This window comes from Oryzias melastigma, linkage group LG3, assembly GCF_002922805.2.
Source record: "Oryzias melastigma strain HK-1 linkage group LG3, ASM292280v2, whole genome shotgun sequence".
Classification (NCBI taxonomy): Eukaryota; Metazoa; Chordata; class Actinopteri; order Beloniformes; family Adrianichthyidae; genus Oryzias; species Oryzias melastigma.
In genome coordinates, this window is record NC_050514.1 from 15,578,207 (window position 1) to 15,589,520 (window position 11,314).

The following is an 11,314-nucleotide window of genomic DNA, read 5'->3' on the forward strand; positions in this document are numbered from 1 at the left end:
TCCCCAGGGGTTGGGTCAGGAAGGATATCCATAGTAAAAAAGATAAAAATAAAAACTCTGCCAAACTAAATGTGTGGATTGACCAAAGCTGATTCCCTTTGGTGATCCCTGAAGAGATGTGCTGAAAGGTGAACAGCAACTTGTGTTTTTTTTCTCATCCCACTAGATGAAACAAAGGGCTCTGCGTCTATACTCATGCTATTAATGTTGTTGTTTTCCCCTTCCTAGTATAGCAATTTAAAATAAAAGAACTGGAAGGCCAGTCGAGCTGCACATGAGTGTTTTAATTCCCCATCTTCAACATACACTCTTACATGGGACTTTGTTTATTTATTTATTTATTTTTTTTTTGTAGTTGTAACGTTCTACGGCAACACATTAGGGACAAACATCTCCCAATCAATATATAACAAATCTCAGATGTTTTCAGTTTGTGATGCAGTGTAAAAACATGTGGTCATGTGAGTCAACTGAATGATGACAAATAAATACTGTATAAAAAAAGTCAGTATTTTGCCTTTTGGTAATGGTTTTTCAAAATCTTTGTGAAGAAACTAAGTTCAATTTGTCACTAATTGTTCTCTCACCATCACATGCTAACTTTGCACATTTTGTCAGAGTTTATTAGAGGTCCAGTTTATTTTTTACATTTGTTTACCCAACAAAATCATCCACTGTTCATCATGAGTGGGAACCTAACAAATCGTGAATGACATATTTTTGATTTGCTCCTTTTAATGAATTTCCTTAAACTTTTCTGATGGAGCAAAAATATGGTGATTAAATCTGTTTTTTAGTCACATTAAAGTCAAACAGGGGGTGGATGCAACAACAAGCTGAGTTTTTTTTCTTTGTGTGTGTGTGTGTGTGTGTGTAGCCTCAGCTGTGGCTGCTGGTTCATTTGCGGCCTCTCCCGGGGGACAGGTCCCTCATGTTTCTGCGTCTATCAGACACTCCCCTCTTCCTCCCCAAACACACCTCCCATCTGACCCCCTGCTCATTTCCACTGGTTAACATTCATCCCAGCCATCGTATTGTGAATATTAATGAGCACTCGAATGTGCCCCCCCCCCAAACCCTTTCAGATAAGATTAGATTTCCTTTAAATGTGTTCAATCTCATGTACATCCTGGAAAGATTCAGGGACTGCATGTACTCTGCGTTTGCTGTGAATCACTTCCTGTATGAATGGGCTTCAGAGCAGGTATAGCAGACATGCTAATGAAGTTTTAAAGGCCTATTAAAGTTAATGTAACAATGACTCAGAAACACCCACAGAGTTAATAAATAGTCCCAGAGCATCTGGAATGCAGCTTTGATTGTAAAATGAAGCCAGACAGCACACTCAGGTGTCAGAGACTCTCAGCTTGTTATGGATCACAGCAGGGAAATAAAGCAAGGTAGGCTTCGGTTTTTGTAACCTAAGGAGCTTCAGCGCTCTGTTTTTATAAACCCGACTTTTTTAGATTTTATCCCGACAATGAGGATATGATTGAATTAAAACAACGTCTCAGCTACACGATGTGGATCAGCACACATGACAGATGGCTTCTTGGGTTGCCAAGACAACTGAACCCTAATCCGCCTTCAACTTGTCATCCCCTTCAACTATGGAGCTGCTGGTGGTGAAAAGATGGGATTGGGGGGGGTGTAATTCAACAGAGTACCATGTGCTGTGTTCCACTCAAATTGGTCCCCTGGGTCAAGAGGACCCGGGGCCGATCAGATGGGACACACTTATTAGAGGCACACAAGTGTTTTATCATTCTGTCAGATTAAGGCAGATCTGATTGGAGGTAGAATGAGGTGTGTGAGTGATTGAATATTTTTGGTGTGTTTTATTACACACCTGTGAATGCTTTTGGGGATTAGCTTCATATTGTCTCGCTATTCTTAAATGATAATTCAGTCAGCCTTTTTTAACCCTTTAAATGGTGACGCTCGCTTGAACACAAAATCTTTAATATATATGTAACTTCTCAACCGTTAGCATAATCAGCGTAATTCCAGCAGATTTCAAAATCTGCTGGAATTACGTTGATCGTGTTAACATTTAAAAAGTTACATTAAATCAAAGAACATAAACACTGGAGTTTAAAGGGTTTTAAAAATGATGTTTTTAAAAAATATTAAATAAAATCTTTTAGGTCTGCAAACATGCAGGATTGCTTTATTTTGTTAAAAAAAAGATAATTTTTCGATATTTTCTTCAAAAGTTGTGTCCTCACTCACTTGTCCTACCTTTTATTTCACAAGTTTACCTAAGAAATGTTAGCAGGCGTTTATTTCTTTTTCTCAAAATGACATTTTTTAAAGGGTGAATCTTGAATTTATGCAAATTAAAGAGATTTTGATCAACTTGGAGTATAAAAATCCTGTTTACCCACAATTCCTCAACACGTATTGGCCTGGAGGAAGAAAACATGCTGATCTTGTTATAGAGAGCAAACAAAAAGTTGCCATTAAAGCCGAAGACTTTATATTTCATAGACAATCACAGGGTAGGAACAGTGTAATTTAAGGGTTCCATCAGTGTCTTTGATGCTAGAATCTGTGTAATTTACTACGGTTCTATTTTCACTGCAACTATGTTTGATTTTTACTTTTTAAATACAATAAAGCAAAAATAGTGTAGCATTTAACTGTAACATACTTGGATTCTGATTTTACCTTGAGGGCACAAGCAAAGTTGATAAGTCATAAAAACAATGCTAAAAAGAATTTTAAGAATTTTTGCGTGTCATCAAATATCCACTTAGTCAGGCTTTTCCTATCTAAAAGGAATTTACAGAGGTGTTATTAACATAATTCCATCATTATAATAGGCTTTCTGTCAAAATTTCAAACCCCGTCTCCCTGTCACAGCCTGTCGGAGGGTGTGTGGCAGCCAGACGTCCTTACGAACGACTAATAAATAATATGTCAGCCTGTCCTGCTCATGACAAATTGATGGCGGTTACCTCGGCTTAGGCTGGCAGCCCAGGCGCTCGGTGGCTGCAGGGCAGACCTTTTCTTTAATTAAAGCGGCGAGCGTCTGAATGAGGTCCTCAAATTACTCTGCTTACCTTTGAGCCTGCAGCTGGAAGAACACAAGGAGAGTGTGTTTTTTTTTTGTGCTTTTTGTTAAAGATCTGTTTTAAACAAAGCTTCATAATGAAAATGGTGTTGATGGAATGTCAAAAAATGAACACTAGAGGGCAGTAGAGGGACTTAATCTCAACTCTCAAAACTGAAAAAGAAATAAGGAGCCATTTTTTTTCTTTAACAGACGGTAGTTTTAAATAAATGTACATTAAAAGAAGAAAAAAAAAATTAAAAAAAATCAGCACAGTACAGGTCCTCCCTGAAGCTGCAGGTAGCAGACAGACCTTGAAGGGTCCTGCTATGCTTTTAAAGTACCTGTATGCCCACGGAGCTCCATGGTTACCCGACAAAAGCTCAGTGCACTTCAAAACCTTTATTTAGACGAGGAGAGGGCTCAGCTCCACAGGGAGCTGACTCCATGTCATTTGTCTCTGTCACAGGGATTCCAATCACCAGGATTTTAACAAGATTACCAGGAGCGAGTGGAAGCAATGGAGTACCAGTGTAATGTAATCATCAAGTGATGGAGTGCCTGAAACGGCTGTATTATCACCGGCGAGTCTTTTAACCCCTGTCAACACAGGAGAGCTCACAACACGTCTCAGCCAGTTGATGGGCAGGTTCATCATGTTTATCTCAAGAAAAATATGTTCTCTGAATGTTTCATTTTACCCTATAATAATTCGTTAATCGCAGATGCTCGTGTGTAAATGTCAGCCTTTGTTTCTGTATCAGCGTGGGACTTATTGAGTCAAAGCAGAATGAAGAAAACAGAAGAGAGGAGCCAGAAGACACTCTTCAGCCTCAACCTTGTGGATCGTCTCCTGCCAAGAGCGTTTCTCCCTTTTCGCCATTCCTTTCTTTGCACATGTGTCCTCATCTCCATGGTAACCAATATGAGTATTAGAGCCACGAACAAAAGAGAAATAAATGAATAGTCAAGGACAAGAAGAAATATCACATGCACGCACACACTGATCAATACACAACGTTGTAGCTGCACAAGCAGAAGGACAACACAATGTGTGGCGATCGGGAAAGTTCAAAGAGTTCATTTTGGTTTGACGCAAGCTGTTCATAAACCTTCCAAAACAAAGTCGACTCTTACTCAAATAGATTGAATCCTTTTTGGTTTTGTATTATTTTTTAATTAAATTAATGACAGTTTTTCTGTAGTTTTAACCCAATCCTACTGTAAAGTTATATATTTTGATATATATATATATATATAATATGTCATTCTAACTTAAATCTGGATGCTAAAGTTTCCCGAAGTTTTTGCAGATTTTTTTTGCAAATTTCTTCCTTTAAAACCAAAAAAGCAAAAGATTCATAAATGCTACATACACTTTCAAAAAAGCATGAATCCCATCAGTCCTAATATTTAGCTTTGGAAAAAAATGCAGACAAGATTTAGTGATGTATTAAGAAGTCATGCCACAGATTTAGATTTTCAGCCTGCATAGAAAGTAACTTTCTGTGGGAGACACTCCCTCAGTTGCCCTCTGCTGGCTGATGAAATACACGTTTTAATGCACTTTCCCTGAGCTGATTCCATTCCTTATAGATAGTAAAGAAAATAAAGACTTCATTTATATCTAAATCTTTAATTTACTTAATACGTTTGAAAATGAGACTATATCTAATGAGACTAAATTCTTGTTATCATGACTCCTGTGCTGTGGTCGCTGCTCAGTGATGAGCGGTCCTGAAGTTCAGAGGAGATCAGATCTAACCCTAGATAAATTGAACTGTTCCACTCACAGCAACACAGTTCAAATGAAATCACAACTTTTACTAAACTCTGTTATGATTATACATATTTTCCCAAAATGTTGAAAATTTGCTTTAATTTTTCAGTGCAACCTTTTCACACCTAACATTAGCAGATATAGACTTCCATCGCAGGCCTAAGCATTTCATTTTCCATTTTTTAAATTGAAATTATTACATTTGCTAATTGTTTACATTAGCAGTGATTAAAAAGGAGAACAGTGAAACAGAAACTGGGTATAAGTGAGAAAATGCAGCATACAGAGGAGAATTAAACTCAAACTTTGGACTAAAAAGTTGGACTATCCATTTTGGGGTCACTGGAGCCCGTCTCTGCTACAGTTGAGCAAATGCAGGGTACACCTTAAACCACACAATCACACTCCCACATAGGGAGAATTTAGAGTCACCGATTAACCATGTTTTTGGACTGTGGGGGGAGTGCTCTGAGAAGACCCACATATGGAGAACATGCAAACTCTACACGGAAAGGTCCCGGCTGGGATTCAAACCAGAGCTTTCTTGCACTAAGACAACAGTTATCCCCCCTGAATTTGGATTGTGAACATTTTTACTTTCAGTTATATTTTATCCTACAAGAACCTTTGGCTGATTCTGTACCACAGAAGAACAGCATGAAAAGAAACAAAGAAATCCCTAAAATTTATTAGAGCAAATAGCTAATGAAGGTTCTCTTTCATCCAAGTGACAAAGTTTTAAAGATGAGTTGGATTTAAATTCCGCTTTTCTCCACCACTCATCCAAGTGGCTTCATCATACATTGAAGCAAATTGAGATTCATTTTAATCAATAATTATTTTCTGTTTGAACTTGGATATTTCAAAAATGCAAAAACTCTTGAAGCAAATTCTTAAACTGAGGGCCAGCAACACAATAAAATGTATTTCTTTGCTTACAGGGGAATCCTGATGGACTTCCTAAATCCACTCAACCAAAAACTTCTCATACGTGTGTAAGTGTGAGAAACTTAAGCAAATCCGTGGTTTGAATTCTTAAACATCAAGTGTTAGAAAGGCAGACTGACAGTTGGACAGACGGCTGAGCAGAACCCTTGGCACTCTGAGGGGCAGCGGACTGACAGCCTCACAGTGATTGTACACACTTCCTGTGCAGCGGGGGTCAGGGCTGTGTAAAGGAAACACCATTAAAACAAGCTTGTTTGCGTATTGTGGAGGTGCAGAGGACAGCCGGATAACAAGCAGCTGATACGGCCTGTCGATCAGGACGGCTCACTTTCAGATCTGAATGAATGGATAGATCACACTTGTGTGGAAAGCGTTTTTTTTTTCTTTTTGGTGCACCTGTATGAGTGAGATTGCTTTTTCTTTACTTTTTACTTTCAGATGTCCGATCAGCGCGTGACTCATCCAGCGTGCCATTCAGATCCAGCATCTCTGCAGTCTGAGTCACCATGCAGCTGTGACAGAGTGAGGAGGAGCAGGAGGGAGCGAGGCTGCAGATAACAAAGGAAGCTGACATGATGAAAGAAAGATCATGACATTATCTTATTCTTTTCATCTGACTCTCTGCTGCAAGCGTCACTTAGCTCGCTGAACTCAGAGGCGTCTCCTTGTCTCAGAAATGATATTGTGTCCATCTAAAACCCGGATTGCTTTCCTGACATTTACAGGATCGCTTGCATGTGGTCAACTAAAACCCCATCACCAAAATAAGATGTATTTTATTTTTACATCCTAAAAAAATGACATTTTCCACATTTACTAAAGGCAACATCCTTTGTGAGTTTTTCCCATATGTGTGTTGTCTGCCCCTTTCTCACCCACACACTCGTCCCAAGGTGTCTGCTCTCACAGGCTCAGCTCTTAAAGGCGCCATGCAACATTTTTTTTTTTTTTTCACTGCAACGACGCTCGACACAAACCATTAGATCATTACGGTTGAGTGCTGTTAGATTGTCATTAAAAATGGCTTCCGGAAGTTAGGAGTCAAACAAACGCCTGTCCCAATAGATGAGGAGTAATTGCCTGCAATTTCATAGCGGTTTCGGACTCTAATTGGTAAATTGCAGTGTGCACAAAAGGGGCGCTTGCTGTGGAGCGATTCATACCAGCATTACTGCAAATGGTTTAACTCCTGTTTAGCTAGACAGGAGGCGTGTACCAATTTTCCAGGATGGTTTCGGTCAGCTCTTACAGGCAGGAACCACTGTCTGGATGCACAACAAAAGAGGAGCAGGAGGAGATCGTGTCTTTCTTGTATTATCCCTCCTCTTTGAGACCACTCTATCAGATGTGTCACATCTCTGCAGCTAATGAAATCAGGTGGACATGAAGTGGCGACAGCATGAAATCAGATCAATAAAGCATCAAAGAAAACCTGTGTGTGTGTGGCATTAGAGTTTCTGAAGGGGGAGATATATATATTTATTTATATCTTTTTTTTGTATTTGCCATAATGCATTTACTGTAGAATTTCTGATGCATCAGACATGAAGGTCCTCCCCTCCCCGGCATCCCACTTTTTTAATGAGATTTGGAGTGTTTTTTCACCCCGCCGTGAAGCCATGGGTGACAGACAAGAAGGACAAAAGGAGGCCTTGGGTTTGGAAAAAATAACACCCCCCTCCTCTCCTTACCGTGCACACTCATATTCACTATTAGCTCCCATCTGGTGACAGGGCATCGAGAGGCAGGTTTGAATGAAAGCCTGTCGGCACACAAGTGTGTGCAGTCTTAGTTGCATTGATTGGATTTATTTTTTTAAATATGTGTTTCTTTAGTTTTTTTACTCTTGGAGAGATATGATGCAAAAATGCTCATTATTGTCGTCTGATTTCAATAATGCATGCATGATTTTGCAAATAATTGCACATACTTTACAACATTTTCAATTCAATAATATAAGTTCTTTTTAGACAGAAAGTTCCAATAACTCATGCTATTTTCCTCTGCATGCTGCATTGCTCAGCTGTGGGCAAATAAATAAAAATGTGCTGCTGTGCTTCAAGTGTATCTTCAGGTTTGATCTTTGCAATGAAGTCGAATTTCTGCTCTCCTGATATCAGAGTGCCTCGCCCCAGAGGCACCCCTCTGACGAACTGATGACGCACTTCCTGACCGGGAGGCGCACGAGGATGGAAGGAGGAGCTGCAGGAGGTGTGGAGGATTTTGTCGATGGGGCATCTATCAGCTGCATATGGAACCCGTCCTGCTGGCCGACTCGTGCGGGAGGATGGTGCAGCTGTCACGCTTGTAGACCAGTCGGCACTGAGCCAGCCTTGTAGCAAAGAAAGGTTCAAATTTATGTGAAAGTGACTTGCACAACAGATCTGACCAGATGATAAATTAATCATTGTTTCCACTCTAAATTCTATGCATTTCAGTGGACACACCCTGTAGAGATCCGTGGACATTAAGCACCACGGACAGCTCACATGTGAGAGTTTGTGCCTGCAGAGATCAGTAAAAGCTGGATCAACCTTTTTTTCCAATCACTAAAGTTTTTGCTGCAAATGTTGAGCTATTTACTGAAGTTATAAGTTAAGAGACTCAATGCTTTGGGATTATAAATCCTAAGGAAATCCTTCCTCGTCAGTCGATGACCTGCTCTGAGTGGTTGAGTGGGAGGCGTTTGTGCAAATGAGAAGCTTATTTATGAGAGACAGAATCCCAGGGGTCCAAGCCCGACCTGAGCACTGCCCCCCCCGTCCTCCCCAAAAGTCATTACAGAGTGATTTTGGCATCAACTTCCACTCCTCCTCCCTCCCTTGCTTGAGGCTGTGGCAGCACCTGCACCCACCCACATCTAAACAGTCATTTAGGATGCCAAACATATGGATCCACAGACACACGCCCACATGCTGCACTCACGTGAAATGTAAATAAAAGCTCAATTTATTATTGTTATCCCTAAAACAACTCAAGCATTCTATAATCTGTTATTTTTCTTCTGTATGGGAGGTAGGCAGCTTTTCTTTTCTCTTCTCTCATGTGTCGATTCATGGTCATGAACCGTCACGGGTCACTTCCCTTGCTTGTACTGGGACAGGCTGGCGGTTCTGGCTGGTTGGTTCTAGGAAAACACCATTCGGGATGGACCGATGACGCATTTATTGAGCTTGTCAAATTAACGAAAGCAGTGAGCTGAGCCGGGAAAAGGGTCACAATAAAAACGCACGCCCACATGCGTGATCACAGATGGGAAGACGAGGCGTGATTTTGGTATCACCTGATGGAGACCTTTTGCATCAGTTAGTCTCTGAGTCACCTTGGGTCTTTCAGAGCTCCTGCAGAGTTGTTTGACGTCAGCGTTGTTAGAAACACGATGCGGTCGGAATTTTAAAGTTCCACTTCAATCATCTGTTGATATATTGTAAAATCATTCCCAGTGGTTATTTAATTATTATTATGATTCTGTTTTTAGCCAAAATAAAAATAAAACTTGTATCATTTTCTAGGACAAAGTTTCTGCAGTTAGTTACTTAGAAATTCACATCTTAGTTTGAGTAAGACTGTCGGCACAAAGTAAGCCTTCCCTGACTTCCCATGATCCCTTTGTCCTTCACACCCCCAATCTAACAATACCAGTGGAACAAAAACAATAAGCAATATCAGGAGTTACAATTTTGAGCCAGATTCCAGTTTAGACAAGGAAAATAAAGACGTACATAGATCTAAACGGATGCATTAGAATGCCGACTATTGCAGCTGTGTCATAGCTACAAGCTTTTTCAAACTGATTTTTTTCATCTGCTCCTAATTCAAAAAAGTGGCTTTTGACTGTAAAGTAGCTGAGTTACTTACCACACATTTAAAGCGGAATTCATTTAAAATGTCTCTTTAGTTTTTTGGGGTTTTTTTTAGCCCTTCTTGCTAGAACTAGAACGACATGTGACTCAAGACCTAAACTTCAAATAAAAAGGCTCACAATGCAGATTCACCTTCATGTTTTTTGGGTTAAGCCAATATTTATAAACCCATTGATACCTATTTATGCAACGATGCATCGAACCACTTCTGCTCCAAACTTAACTTAATTTAGCATCTCCTGGAGAGCAACATTTTTTTTTCGCAGCTGTAAATAAATAAATGTACTTGTCATGGGGTTAAAAACAGTATTTTCCCAATTTTTCAGTATTAATAAAAAATATGAAGAACTTCACTTGCTCTCATTAAAACACAGAATGTTGATCAAACAATTAGGTATGTAAATCTTTTTACTTTTTTTAATAAAAAATAATAATTTCTGAATTTTAAAGTAGATCCCTTGAATAAAAACACATATTTACTGTACTTTGTACTTCTGTACTTTGAAACAGCATTGATTTATTCCACTGTTTTGTCTTCGGACCATCTCTCTTACTGAAGATTTCTGATGGGACCTGGCTCTAAAATCGAAATTACACCTCCAAATAGCTCAATAAGTGCTCCTCCTCCTTCTCATCTCCATTAAGAGGTTAGATCAGTCAATAGGTCCAGCCAAACTCCGGGGACTTACCCTATTGATTTCAGCCGTGGAAGGAGGAGGGCAGCCATTAGTTTTGCACTTCCTGTGGCCTTGGGTGAGCTGCTCAGGTTCATTTTCCTGAGATTTCTACAGGAATCAAACAAAGAGTTGATATTCCTTATTTTGCTTTTATCGTTGTTGTTTCTGCAGAAAGTTTTAGGCAGTTTTTGAATTTCTGGCTTAAAAGAAAAAACGTTCAAATGTCTTGTTTGCTGCATCTCTAAAGTCTATTTTTTTTTTTTTTGAATCTGTGAAATATATTTGTGCAATTTCCTCATGTGGTTTTACAGTAGAGGCCTTTTGATGATGTTGTTAACAATAAACCAATTTATTGAATATTAAGCTGGCAACAGGATGCACAGATTCCACAAAATTGGGATTTAGGGAACATCTTTTCCACCACCAAAAACTCAAATATCTGTGACTTTTGTTTTCCAATTTGCAAACAAGCTTAGAAGATAAAAACATTTAAATGATTGCAGAGTAAAAATGTGTGGGGTTAGTTTTTGTTTGCATTCCACTCCTTGGATGCATAAGTGGGGTCAAAAGCGACCCAATAGGTTTTTGTTTGTTTTGGTTTTTTTTAATATTAGAAAATAAAAAGATTATTTTTTTTAAATTTCAGCTTTATGTCATATGTTACATGCAGCCATTGCATTTTTTTTAAGAAAGCATGTATATATTTAGGGAAATTGCAGCTTTTGCATCATTGCCCCACTTTTCCATTAGTGGGGTCAAAAATGACCTCAAGCGTTTGCTTTGGAATATCAAGGATTGGGCCTGGGAGGTTTTGATTCTTATTGACTGTCATTAAATATTTAATTCATGCGATACCAGCAGTTTCAGGACGTCATTTTTGATGTATTCATGCATTGTTAGAAATATAATAAACTTGTTTTGGGAGGTCATGAATCTAAGGGTTAAAACTCATTTTGCTTCTCCAATTAAAAAAGAACACAGAACAAACACA